The 14,921-nt window shown below is 37.6% G+C and overlaps 1 protein-coding gene across 7 annotated transcripts in view; it reads right to left on the reverse strand.

Moving 5' to 3' along the window:
* LOC133525834 (serine/threonine-protein kinase minibrain) overlaps positions 1-14,921 on the reverse strand; it is a 211,938-nt gene that overhangs the window by 140,961 nt on the left and 56,056 nt on the right. The gene's annotated exons all lie outside the window — the stretch shown is intronic.

Genomic DNA, 14,921 nt, shown 5'->3' on the forward strand with positions numbered 1-14,921 from the left:
AAGGCCGGTGCGGGTCGGGCGCGTGACCAAACGGGCCCGCGGCGCATCTCTTTAGCTAGTTTTATATGAACATTGTCACAGGCCGCGAGCGTGGCTCGGGCGCGGTACCGGTCGGGCGCAGGCGTGCGCGTGCACGCGCCCGTGTGTTAGCTTTTTTTGTGATACCTACGTAAGTTTGTCAACAAGCACACACACCGAACGTGCGTGTTCATTTACGTTGTGTTTTATTTTATTACAACTAAAATGCAGCCCGCCGCCGAGCATTCACACTGCGGTGTGGGCCCGCCGCCGACTTGACCCTCGTCCGGTTGATCACATACCCGCACGCACCCGCCCTGTGTGTGCGTTAAGCTTAACCATCCGTAAAATATTAACTCCAAACAAACAATAATAAATAGTATAGTGGAACCAGAGTCAATCGACACCACAATTGGACACGAGCGGCCGAGCATCGTAGCAATGAGCACTGTCATCACCAGCCGAAAGTCAAATTTACGTTAGTCAAAAGTCAAAACCCTTCTTATCGTGTAGGGGCTGCCAACAATGTATTAAACTTATGCTAACATTATGGCAGTCGCAAGACATTTTTAGAGTCTTATTTTCAAAACAAGCGAAAGAAGCGGCATCTCCTTATTTTCTTCATAAAATAAGCCATGTTTTGAAACTTTGTTAGCACTTTGAAATTTTTCAACGTTGTATTAAATAAAAATAATAAGTATATTTCTTAGATTTTTATTGAATCATTTGTGTTCACATTACGTAAAAATGTGATTTATAAATTACTTAGTAAAGAAACATTTTTATATCTATTTTTTAATAATTTAAAGGGTGAAATTTATACAAAAAACCAAGCTATTATGAAACTCACATTTTCAAACAGGTACTTAAATAAAAATTAAAAAAAGCTATACTTATATTTTTGGATTTCATACAACATAAAAAAATTCAGTGGTTGAATGCCCTCTTGTAGTTGAGATAAAGTTACAAAACTTGGTGTATTTTATCAGCACAATAAGATTAATAAGTGTAACAGAATGAGGGGGCCCGTCGGAAAAAAAAAAGGTTTGTAACCACCCTAATGAGAGTATAACGAGTATAAGTTTAAATGTCAATGGAAAGGTACATAATAAACGTATTTCAAAATAATGCCAATATAGATCAGTGGTGGCAGCATGGTTCCATTTTTATTATTTGTCATTATACTTCGTATCCAAATCCAAGACAACAAATATAATTTACTAGCAGCAGTACACGTTATCGTGCAGTCCAAGTCACACATTTTAGAGATTATAGTATTTAAAAAACAAGTTCGCGCTGTCCCTCTCACTCGCTACGCTGCGTTCCTGCTTCGACATCGCTTCTCCAGTACTCATTACATGTTTTTGTGTTAGTCCGAGTCACACGTATTTTCGCCAAAATAGTGTTCCTCTAAATATGTGTACCTAATTGTGTTTCGATTAATGTTTATTGTGCGCTGAATAAGAAGTATAGAATCAAAACATTATTTGAACGCCGTACCCTCGAACGAAAAATTGATGTTTATTCAGCTCGGCAAGTCTAGTCTCGTTTGCCATACTTACATGGCAGTTAAACTTTCAATTTGAAATTGTAGGTATATTCGTTTAGCGTAATAAACTTATTACCTAAGAAATCAAGTAAGTAATTTTTACGTTCATACGAAATCACTTACTACAACTACCTTCTTTTTGGAATAAATAAATTACGGAAAAAATTAGTATGGGGCTACAAATAGATTACAATTTGAACTTTAAATAATTGTAATACGTACTATTATAGTATTATTTACTAATATAATATTATTTAGATTTCATTTTATGATTGCATAAAATGCAATGTTCACTCACAATTTTTTTTTTTTTTTTTTACGAGATGCTTTCGCGTACAGATTTAAATATACAAACCATATCTGAATAAAGTTAATATATACTAGGTAATCGTTTCACGAAAGCGGCTTTTACCATGTCCGATCTACCCTACCATACAATAAAACAGATAACAATGGTAATCCTTGCCGATTGGTAATAAGTGCCTATGAATGATAACAAAACGCGTCTTTATGCAAATGTACATACACAGTACCAACAAGTTTAATGAGCGTCTTATGAGGATACCTATAGGTATAAATATACAGGAGTAATGTCAATCAATACACACTCTATAAGACATTGGAAGACTATTTAGTCTGACTGACAGTTTAAAGTGTTTAATGCCATTAATCGACGTATACAAACGTGACGTGCTATGCGTGCTCCGATACCGTGCGCCCCATGCCCCATATGAGGGCCATAGTGAATCTATCGTATGGATCATGACGGATTAGGTAGTAGGCTTTAATCGGACATCGCGGTATCGTCGAGTCTTGGGTCCAATCGATGTGGTCGCCTCCTAAATTTGATCATCAGTTAGTTACCCGCTTTGTTATTATTAGACAGCTTTGATTAACATAATATAATATAATTTTAAAATGAAATATATTATGGAAAGATATACTTGATTTGTGTAATATTGTGGACTCCGTCTAATAATAATTCTCCTTTCCGTGAGTACTTAGAAGCTTAGGTTTACTGTGCAACGAGATATTCATCAAACAGAAAATCGGTATTAACTGTGTTGATTAAAGTTTTAATGTAATTTTATAATGCACATTAATTAATAGTTCAAAATTAAAACACATATTAAATAAATATTTTCTTATAAATGAGATGTCGACATGGTACTATATTTGCCCCACTTTAATAGTGAAGAGGCTATCATTACTCCACAATCATTGTGTCGAGGGCTCCGCTTTCACAGCGTCGAGGTTATATTTGCCCCACTTTAATAGTGAAGAGGCTATCATTACTCCACAACCATTGTGTCGAGGGCTCCGCTTTCACAGCGTCGAAGCTATATTTGCCCCACTTTAATAGTGAAGAGGCTATCATTACTCCACAACCATTGTGTCGAGGGCTCCGCTTTCACAGCGTCGAAGCTATATTTGCCCCACTTTAATAGTGATGAGGCTATCATTACTCCACAATCATTGTGTCGAGGGCTCCGCTTTCACAGCGTTGAAGCCATATTTGCCCCACTTTAATAGTGAAGAGGCTATCATTACTCCACAATATTGTGTCGAGGGCTCCGCTTTCACAGCGTCGAAGCTATATTTGCCCCACTTTAATAGTGATGAGGCTATCATTACTCCATAACCATTGTGTCGAGGGCTCCGCTTTAACAGCGTTGAAGCTATATTTGCCCCACTTTAATAGTGATGAGGCTATCATTACTCCACAACCATTGTGTCGAGGGCTCCGCTTTAACAGCGTCGAAGCTATATTTGCCCCACTTTAATAGTGATGAGGCTATCATTACTCCACAACCATTGTGTCGAGGGCTCCGCTTTAACAGCGTCGAAGCTATATTTGCCCCACTTTAATAGTGATGAGGCTATCATTACTCCACAATCACTGTGTCGAGGGCTCCGCTTTAACAGCGTTGAAGCTATATTTGCCCCACTTTAATAGTGATGAGGCTATCATTACTCCACAACCATTGTGTCGAGTGCTCCGCTTTTACAGCGTCGAAGCTATATTTGCCCCACTTTAATAGTGAAGAGGCTATCATTACTCCACAGTCATTGTGTCGAGGGCTCCGCTTTCACAGCGTTGAAGCCATATTTGCCCCACTTTAATAGTGAAGAGGCTATCATTACTCCACAATATTGTGTCGAGGGCTCCGCTTTCACAGCGTCGAGGCTATATGTACCCCACTTTAATAGTGAGGAGGCTATCATTACTCCACAATCATTGTGTCGAGGGCTCTGCTATCGTAGTGTTGAGGCTAAGTTTGCCCCACGTCATGTTGAGGATGCTATCATTACTCCACAATAATTGTGTCAAGGTGTCCGCTGTCGCAGCTGTCGCAGTGACGAAGATATATGCCGCACTTTAAGTTATATGTACTATACAATTCCACAATAGTCGTATCGAGGCTTCCATTTCCGCAGCGTCGAGGCTATATGTGCTTCATTTTAAGTGTCGAGGTTATAATGCTTCGGTCATTTGGTTCTTCGGTTGCTTTGCTCCTTTTGGTCGCTTCGCTCTTCGGTCGCTTCGCACTTCGGTCGCTACGCTCTTCGGTCACTTCGCTCTTCGGTCTACAGTCGGTCATTATACATATCTCAAAATGATATCGTCAAAGATATATAACGTTGCTCTACTATAACAGTGTTGATGCCAATGTAGTGATTGAAGACTTTAATAGTATTGGAAGTAGCTTTACGCATGTAAATATAAGGGACTAAAGAGCAAAAATATTTAAGGTTGAGCTAAAGTTTACAGGACTTGTAAAAATAATGAAATATAAAGGAGGTTCTTGTTACGCTGAGGTAATTTAATAGGTGTTAATGCGGCCTAAAATACCTTAAACAAAATGTACGCAATGTCATTGCCCTTACAGACAAAGAAATGATGTATGTAAACAACATATAGGAAAAAATATATCTGTAAACCCTTTAACCCAAATTTATGATTCGTACTCATATCACGCTGTTATATACTCCTAATAACTTCAAACGTCAGTTTTGATATGCTGTCAAGAATATACCATATCAACGAGCCTAATGTAATAAATCCGGTACAATTTACTTACGGATTCTCAGCTCCAAACTTCAGGGGAACATCGCCGCATCAAACAAGAGGTGAACCGCCGTTGATGCACTATCCCGCGACGCGAAATAAGTGCTGTAAATTGTGCAACCATGCAACTAGAGTTATGCTGCCACGTGTTGCAGTCGCTTGCGCTAAGTAGCTAGATTAATAATCGCAATAAAGGGATGAAATCCTTTAACAATAACATTATTATTGTCTGAAATGTAAATGCTCGGGTTGTCATATTGTCTTGCTGTAAAAGAAAGCTTAAATAGTTTTCATTTTTCGTCGCAATGCACACTGTACAGTTTTATTGTAGGTAACTTTAAAAATTGTTACTCCTTAAAATGAAGTACAAGTTACAAGTCATGCCAGATATTTTGTTCACAAATATATCATAACTCAACACATAATCTACCTAAGTTCCTTGCCACTTGTTAGCGTAGTAGCCATCATCGTTCAGATACGCATAAGCAGATGAGATTAGCTATTTAGTTATAAATAATATCATATTACTATTTCTTGATCTGTGGTAATAACTAAAATTAGTCCATCTATTTTTTCAAAGTGATAAGTTTCAAATACTAATATTTATACCTACAGGATACTCTACTAGTAATTGTCCAGACTTAGTTTTAAAGTACTTACATATAGCCTTGATATTTATGGTAGCTTTACAATGAAGAAAATTCTCCTTTATCTACCTCACTCAAAGGCTATTTACCGAGGAAAGTATTGATTGCTGTATTCAAAATTAACTTTAAAGTGTCGTAACATAAAATTAGATTATATTTTAGGGTCAGTAACGCGCATGTAATATACCTCTGCAGTAGCGGGCATTCATAGGCTACGGTGATTGTTTACCATCAGGCAGGCCGTATGCTTGTTTGTCTCCGTTGTAATTACATCCAGAGAATGGTTGGTAAATTCTAAATTATACAAAATGGTTTGTTTATATGGTTACAGACAGAAAATGCCCATCTAAAACTTATTTAGAGCCAACTAAAGCTTGAAAACACATTTACACTTAATGGCGTCCTGGCTTGTAAATGACATAAAAATAGTTGTACCTTGTGAATATTAAGATATATACAACTTTATCAATATACTACAGTGAAATCAAAGAAAGTTTTATACTTTTTTAATATTAACGAAATGAAATACCAAGAGCAATTTCACTCCTTAATTTTATTATGCTATACATACATTTTACATTTATACTATGTAGATACATAAATAATTATTTAAATTGGATATAAATTAATAACTTCTAGGTGGTACGTTGTTCTCTTTAGTCAAAATCAATAATATCAGTATGTTCGTAACATACTGATTTGATATCGATATTTTATTTTATTTTCGCATTCAGGATTTGAATTTAAATACAAAGCTCTGAACATCTGCTAGTAAATTATATTTGTTGTCTTGGATTTGGATACGAAGTATAATTAATAATCAAACGAACTTACCTGTGAAGTTTGATTACAATTATGCGAGTATCCAAATCCAAGACAACAAAGACCCGCCCCCCATCCCCAAAAATGAAAATAAAATAGTCTCTGTTAATAACACAAAAATAACTCTGAAATAATGAGTACTGGAGAAGCGATGTCGAAGCAGGAACGCAGCGTAGCGAGTGAGAGGGACAGCGCGAACTTGTTTTTTAAATACTATAATCTCTAAAATGTGTGACTTGGACTGCACGATAACGTGTACTGCTGCTAGTAAATTATATTTGTTGTCTTGGATTTGGATACTCGCATAATTGTAATCAAACTTCACAGGTAAGTTCGTTTGATTATTAATTATGCCCGTCACTTTCGCGCTTACATACTTGTTAGAACGTGACAGGCATGGTGACAAATGATAAAGGACCGACCATCTTAGCCCCACAGGTAGTGCAATTAAGCTAAGAGCTAAAATCACTTCCGATTCTGTCAAGTCCGATTTCTGAAAAAGGTGTTTTTTTCTACGGCGAATGTATGAGAATTGTAAGGGGAAAATTCAAGAGGCTGATGGACTAACAGCACCACTTTACAGCCTGACAACATCGGGTTTCTTGAAGCCTACGAACACCACTATAAAGATCACCACTACAAATCTAACTGCGGCTTAATTACTATGCATATTGGTCTAATTTCAATTAGTATTATGTAGATTCCCTGTGAAATTATTGTGTGACTTGTAATCGAATATTAATATACCATTTACTATAGTGCGTGGCTAACTTTTAAGATAGTGAAAGATTATTAATTATATTATGCTCAAAATGATCTCGGAAATGGTGGGTAGGTAGTTACGAAGAAAAAAACTCGATCTGGCTGGAAAAAAACAGTTTTCACGAATTCTCAGAAAGCAAAAAAATCTTTCGAGAATCAATATTTCTCGATCAATTAGATAGTACAAATGTACATATAAGGCCTTTCAGCTGCCATCGGAATGACGCTTTATAACCAATTATTTTTTGTATTTGTATTTAAATATCTTGTAGTACTTGTGTACAAAAGTCCATACAAACGTTTTAACAATATAATATATTGAAGGCGTCAACCCTAGTCACGGATGACGACGTAGCACTCGTCATAAAAGCATAGCTGCTAATGAGCAAAGTTTCTGGGGCTCGCTCGTGCAGCGAAACACTAGGGTTACCAGAAATCCAAATGTGTTATATGTTGCTGTGATTTACGAGCCACGACAGATTAAGTACGATGGCAGCACATAATGAAAGATATAGGCAAATTTAAAAAATCAAGGTAGAGTTTTATCCAAAGAATTCGATTTACATTAGCTTACCATTTCAAGGCAATCAAGGACGTATTGAAAACATTAAGCCGGAGCTACTCCGATTTATTTGGGACAATAAGTGTTGTAAATCTGAATTTGAGGGATTTAAACACAATTTGTTACTGCCCCTCTAAATAAAAGATGTTGAAGGTGCAAAATATTGGGAACTCTTTTTAAGACTTTATGGGCACAACAAAAATGTAAAAGAGTCGTATCCGTATTTGCAGCTTTATTCAAATATATACATTTTATACCATTGATTAAAATATGCATGTTAAATTTCCTTGATTTACTATAGTCAAACAAGCTTCAAATAAAATACATAGAAATTGTTTACCATTAACTGTAGCGTTAAAAACTGTATTGAAATTGTAAAGTGACAACCCTAAAGTTCAGTGCGTGTGCTTTTCGTGTTGTGCAACTTGCCACTCGGACGGTACGTCAAACGTAAATGTTGCCATCAAAAATGCCTCCTAGTCTAGTTGCTTTCGATTTGCGAAGGCAGCCTTCGTGCGATTTGAAATTGTAAGTTATCAATCATCAATTCATATGTGTGACCGCGGCTGGCAATACGTCCCACTTTGTCGCTTGCCATAAGGATGAGGTTTGCTTGTACGAGTATCAATATACCAATAACTTGTTACGGCAAGCGACAAAGTGTGACGTTTTGCCGGCCGCGGTTACGTGTATGCCAATCATATTCATACTGATAACAAAAAATGTCCGTACTGTTTCCAAAAGTTTAGATGTTTCAGAACACAGATGCCGAGAATTTGAGTTGAACATATTAAGCACATAATTATACACATTGGGGTTCTCAGCGTAGTTTTCCTGTATACAATATGTTTATCCACGTATAGTGGAGCCGTTAACTACGTATAGTACGATGAATTTTATCGACAAATCACCCCCCATACCTGGCTATGTTTTTTCTCAACCATTTTAAAACTGCACCATTCCAAAGTTTTATGGTGCCATACACTACTGCACTTGTTTAATGTACCATTATCTGCCCATTTACCTATCGCACATCAAAAAAATAGTAATCATTCGATAGCTTATGAATTAGGGCATAAATTTGAAGCATAAAGAATTGTCTATAATTGCTCGATAATTAATAACAAAGATAAAAATCGTCTTCAGTAGTGTATGGCACGCTTAATGCCGCGCCACGATATGATCCGACCGGACCGGTACAGGTACGTTCGTTTCTTCCGTGCAATTTTATTTAAACTTAGTGTTAAGTATGTTCGTCATGTTGTATCTCTTTTTGTATTAGCGTGTCTACTGTGCGTAATTTATTTTATGTTTCTTTCCTTTTGTCTGTTACCTTCCGTGATTATTTGGCACTCGATGGTCTCATCGGAAGATCAGCGCTGGAAGTCGCCAGCAACATGCTGAGATGAGGCCATTTTGTGACACTTTACTCTCACTATGTTCTCTCTTTTATGTATGTCTATTACTGTTTGTGTGTTTATGAATAAAACAAATTCTATTCTATTCTATGGCACCATGAAACTTTAAAAGGGATGAAGTTTTAAAATGGTTGAGAAAAAACAGGTATGGGGGGTGAATGTCGATAAAATTCATCGTACTATACGTGGTTAACGGCTCCACTATACGTGGACAAACACATTGCATGTGGTAAAGTTATGAATTATAGAAATTCAAACTCCTAAACTTGGGATTTTTTTTATTTATAAGTTTTTAATTTAAGTGTTTAATTGTGTTTCCACCCATTTGTGTTGAAATATACAAATTAAATGTATGAAACTCCTAAACAATTATTAATGACTGAAAAGAAAAACTTCATGACATTCATTCTCATTATATGCGCTTTATTGCAAATTGCAAGGAACTTTATCCAAGAACAGCATCAACTTTCTCGCTAATTCGGGTCACTCCGATTCCCTGGTAAATTGTCCAATTACTGATCGACTTAAATTAATTCCAGAGAGTCTTTCATATTAAAACAAATGCGCTTCAGTGTTAGTCCATCGCATGCAGAGCGCGGATCGGGTCAAAGCAGAATAAAAGAGGTCTCGAGATCACGTTTAACTGGTTTGGCAATAAATCTGACTCGCCAGCGCTACACCACTGAGAACGGCAAGCCAAACGGTAAGGTTCGGCGGTGACACGGATCCGGCCTCGCTTCTTGCATGCTAATAAGCAACGGTTCCGGCCTCGCTGGCGCGTCACTACGTTGCGCAACCGGCTGCGCGCGCGCATTCGTCCGGCCGCGGCGCCTAGCAACACCTCAGTGTCATTCTAGTCGCTCATTGAGTACAGACGAGTCAATGTCTCAGGCCCACTATTATAAGTACGCTCTCCGATTACGAATTTTTTGTTAGAGATCTCGAAGAGACGTTAATCTGGCTCAGCCTAGAAACCTGCTCAGGTGCGCTTGCATAACTAGGGAGAACAGGCAGCCTGCACTTCCATGTATGCTATTAACTGCTATATCCAGGCACGGCTATCAATTTTATGTCTCTCATATCTAGTCGTATCTCTCTTCAAATAAGGACTCAAAACACAAGGCACGAAGGCTGCTTTGACATTAAAAATTGCGCGATATACGATTTTGTGAAGGCAAGGCAATACGGTTGTTATATAATGAAATGAAGGCTTGCGGATAAATGGTTCGCGGAACTAAATTATCAGCGAACACGAAAGCGGTCGGATGTAGAAATAACCTCGCTCTATGTATGGACATAATTCAAAACAAGTTCAAATAAATTAGTATTTGAATGTATTTTCACTAAATTGTACTTATCATTCATTTAAAAAAAAAAAAACAATTAGATCCATTGTGCGAGGACCCTAAAAACATTAATTTGTATGATTTAGCTAGAATAACAACTTAATGAACAGGGACATAAAAAAATAATCAAGACCGGAATAACCAGTGAGAATACTAAACGATGACTAAACGTTTGACAAATCTATTGACAATATGAAATATAAAATAAAAATAAGCTCCGGTAGACAAAAATACATCCGCCACCCATTTAATGATAAGGTTTCTATGAAACTTCTGTAAGCGATAACGACCGGATGTTTTGCAGCGTGGCAATGGCATTGTTCGATCTGACCGGGCGTTCACAAGTGGCACACATGCTGATTAGCTTCATTCAACTTTTACCATATTTTTCTGACTCCATTCATGAATTCCGCCGTAAAAGAATGGCGACTTTTTTCGGAACATGCGTAAGTAATGTCATTTTAGATATCGCTAACTCGTCAGTTTCGTCAGTTGGAAACCGCTTTTGCAAAACGTCTCGTCTTACGATTAGGTCAATTAATGGCATTAGTAGAAAAAGCCCTACCACGAGGTCGAAACAACAAAACACAGAGAATGATCCACTGACTATCTTTAGTAGGTATCTAAATCTAGCAATAATATCTGTACACACAAATTAATAAGTTTTTAATTTTAACGAGGAAGTCGGTGAAAAGTTGCATTGTCTGTTCGCCAAACAGATCGGGCGTTAAACAATAAGCCCTTTAGGTGCAAATGTCAAACGTTAATTGAGTTGAACAAGTCCCGGTCCATAATGGCATTAATGATACCGGATGTCTGTCTAGTTAGGTGAACTTTGTTTATACAGCTCCGATATACGAGTACGTATAAGGTAGTGAGCCTACGTACGAAACAGGATTCGAACCGGGGATGGGTTCGAATCCCGGTAAGGGCATTTATTTCTTGAGTTATGAATAATATTATCTATGAATTTTATATATTTATGTATATTATATCGTCACCCAGTACTCATAGTACAAGCTTTGCCTAGTTTGGGGCTAGGTTGATCTGTGTAATATTGCCCCCATATAGCAGATTCTTTTAATTAATTATTTCTACAAGAACGGCTAACTTCAACATAACTTTATATAAAGACGAGAGGACAATTTGTAACCCTCAAAGATGTGTTTAATGTTGGTTTCGTATTTCAGAGAAGTTATAATATGTAAATATTTGGTAAGATATCCAGAATGACGTCAATCATACGTCATTTCGATGCACTTCACATAAATCGCACAAATACGTGCTTGCAAGCCATTTAGGGCAAAGCGGCATTAACAATAACATAGTTCGCGGATTTATTGTATGAAATTGATACTTGATAATATGCAGTGGCATGTTCTGTATAAACAGGTCGCTTTACGTACTGCAGACTATCTCCCTCAAAATCCGTATCATTATGACATGACGCACATACTTGAAAATTTTGTTGTACCTAATCATGAGAGAGTGGGTAATTGCGGACAGTTAAGGTTAATCATGTATAAATACAAAAATATGATTAAGGTCCTCAACACACGGAGCGTAAGCGTATCGTAAAAACGTTACGAGTACGAGACGCGTAGAGTTCTAGGCACCAAGCGTCGCGTAAGCGTAATAATCAGACATAGGAATCCGTGGGGCAAAATTGTTTGACAAGTAGAGAGTTCCTGTATCGATAAACTCAACTATCGATGCTAGTTCTATATACTAGTGATCACTCAAGGATTTGCTTGTTAAAATATGTTACGCGTCTCTTACGCTTTCACGCCGTGTTCTGAGGGCCTTAATGATTCATCTCTATCTTAAATTAGACTTGGGTTATAAGTCTTTAAAACCACAATCAGTAATTATTAGTACCTAATCAATAAATATATTTTTTTAATACAAAACTTTTTTATATCCGCAATAATGACCCTATTTTTCGTGGGATTAATACGGACAAGAGCGTTGGCCTGGGGTATAAACATGCGTCCATGCGATAGTGCCCCCTAGCGATTTCTAAAGCTAATATCTATAGAAGAACACTCTCCGGGATGATACATAGCGTATATATAACAATTTCAAAGCACTAAAGACCACGCAAACGAAGTTTACAGGTACAGGTAGATCAAAATATTTGAAAATTACATGAAACCTTGCGAAAATATCTGACGACACCTAGCTCGAACCAGGTTCGCAGCCTCCCATCACGATGTATATGTGAGCATCAAATGTGCCAAGGACATTTTCCCTGAAGGCGGTTACGGGGGGGTAAGGGGCGCCGTATCGCCGAAAACATGAGCGTCCGCAATTACCCTTTGCAGGGGTAGTCCCACTCACCCCTAAAAATAAATTAAATAAATAATTATTTATTTATTTCAGAACATTAAATTCCATAAAATATTGTTAGTGAACGAGATACCGTTCATTATTGCTACATGTTAGTATATTAAAATATCTTCAGAACAAACATGTTCAAATATGTTATAAACAATTGACAATAATATCATCAACAATGAAATCAAAATTTATAATAAAATTAAATTAATTTAAATTATGAATATATAATAATAATAATTAATAATGATGTGGTGGCAGTAGACAGGAACCTCACGCCGCTCTCCTTGGCAAATGAGAACTGGCGCAAACCTGTGGTACTAAGTACTGCGGATCGCAAAGCGGCATGGGAGAGTAAGGTGCTACACGGGCGGTTTTACAAGGCCCTCACGGGACCAGACGTGGACCTGCTCGCGTCGGTGAACTGGTTACGAATCGGGGACCTCTCCGGAGAAACCGAGGGTTTTGCCTGTGCTAAGCTCAGGAATTCACTCAGTGTCATTGGGGCCAAGATCTACAACTTGGTTCCGCCTGCCATAAAGTCAGCGGAAAGTGACTCTGTGTTTACCAAGAAACTTAAAGCGCTGCTGATCGCACAGGCATGCTACAGCGTTGACGAGTTTCTTTGTGGAGTTCATAACTAACGCGTAAAAATAGTGTCATCTTAATGCTTGATTAATTATACATATAAGATTTAGTTGTAAATGTTATAATTTGTAAATATTATTAGTTATTTAATATTATTATGTAAATATTTAATGTAATCCTGACTTGTAAAACAACGATTTTACCAATAAATAAATCAATCAATCAATCAAGCAATTGCGGACGAAGTGATGATGACGAACAACTATCGGAAATATATCCTGATGGTACGGTCGACATTTGTCGGGCATGTCGCTGTCCCGGAAAGTCACTCAGGCATATAATTTCCGGTTTTTCTCATCTTGCTAACGGCGAGTACTTGCACAGACATAATCTCGTAGCCAGGATTATTCACCAGCAACTTGCTCTTCTATACGGCCTTGTGGACGGCGAAGTACCGTACTACAAGTACTCACCTGCGCCAGTTCTCGAAAATGGTCGTGCCACGCTCTATTGGGATCGATCTATTATCACTGACAGGACTATTGTAGCCAATAAGCCTGACATCGTGATAATAGATCGATCGCAACGCCGGGCTGTGCTCGTCGACATCACCATCCCCCATGATGAGAATCTCGAGAAGGACAAGTCCAGTAAGTACCTAGACTTGGCTCGAGATAACCGCCATGTGGGATGTTGACTCGACGATCATTGTCCCGATAGTCGTTTCAGCGAACGGTCTCATAGCGAAAAGTCTCGACCAATACCTTGAGAGACTCTCGCTAGGTGGTTGGATCAAGGGTCAGATGCAGAAGGCGGTGATCTTGGACACGACGCGGATAGTACGGCGGTTCCTCTCTCTGCGGCCCTGACCACCGGCAGCTTGGGCCCTGCCCCGCTGCTGGCGGCACCCTAGGTTAGGTTTTTTATAATGTGTATATCTTTTGTATTGTTTTGTGTTTTTATATTTTTACTTTTATATACACATTGTAAAAAGCCTGGCTTAAGAAAAGAGATAAATAAAGGAGATAATTAATAATATATATTTAATAATTAATGAACATTAATAATTAATAAATATGTCAAATTCAAAATAAAACAGACTAGATTAGATTGTCGCAATTGAGTATTATTATCCATATAAATAATGATTTCATGTCAAAACAACGTGGTATAAAAAAAAATATACAACAATAAAAAATTACAATGTATATTATATGTAATATTAATTAATAATTTGAATCCAGCTACGCAGGATGGAACTACCACCTATGTTACTATATATGTTACTATTAGTGTGTTGTGTGTGATCTATGTTACGCTTTACTTTTGACAATATATTTAATTACCGTGCACGGATCATACACCAGGATATGAAGGAGCTTTGCGCTTTGATTATCGATTAAATCGATGGCTTTAATGATAAATTAATAAATGTATTTGTGTAGTTTTAAGTTCTCATCGAAGTGAATTGTCAAATTCTTAGTGAGAATAAAGAATCTTAAACCTAATACATTAATACGGTAGAGCCAGGGTGTTATGAGCGCTCTTCTTATATGGTTCGTCTAGTGGGTAAATGAGCTGTGGCGTACACACTTCACATACGATATCGGGCACTCCATTGACCGCTAATTGATGCGAAAGTACTCTCAGGCTATCAGCGGATGTTGGTATATGTAATCGATAGGCTGTTGACCTGGATAAGTGACAAGACCTAGAAGGAGTTTAACAATACCGAAAACCTGCACGTTTCTAGAATCCGGCGCTGTGAAGAAGGTGAAGTTTTTTGTTAAATACGATCCGCG

This window comes from Cydia pomonella, chromosome 15, assembly GCF_033807575.1.
Source record: "Cydia pomonella isolate Wapato2018A chromosome 15, ilCydPomo1, whole genome shotgun sequence".
NCBI classification, from domain to species: Eukaryota; Metazoa; Arthropoda; class Insecta; order Lepidoptera; family Tortricidae; genus Cydia; species Cydia pomonella.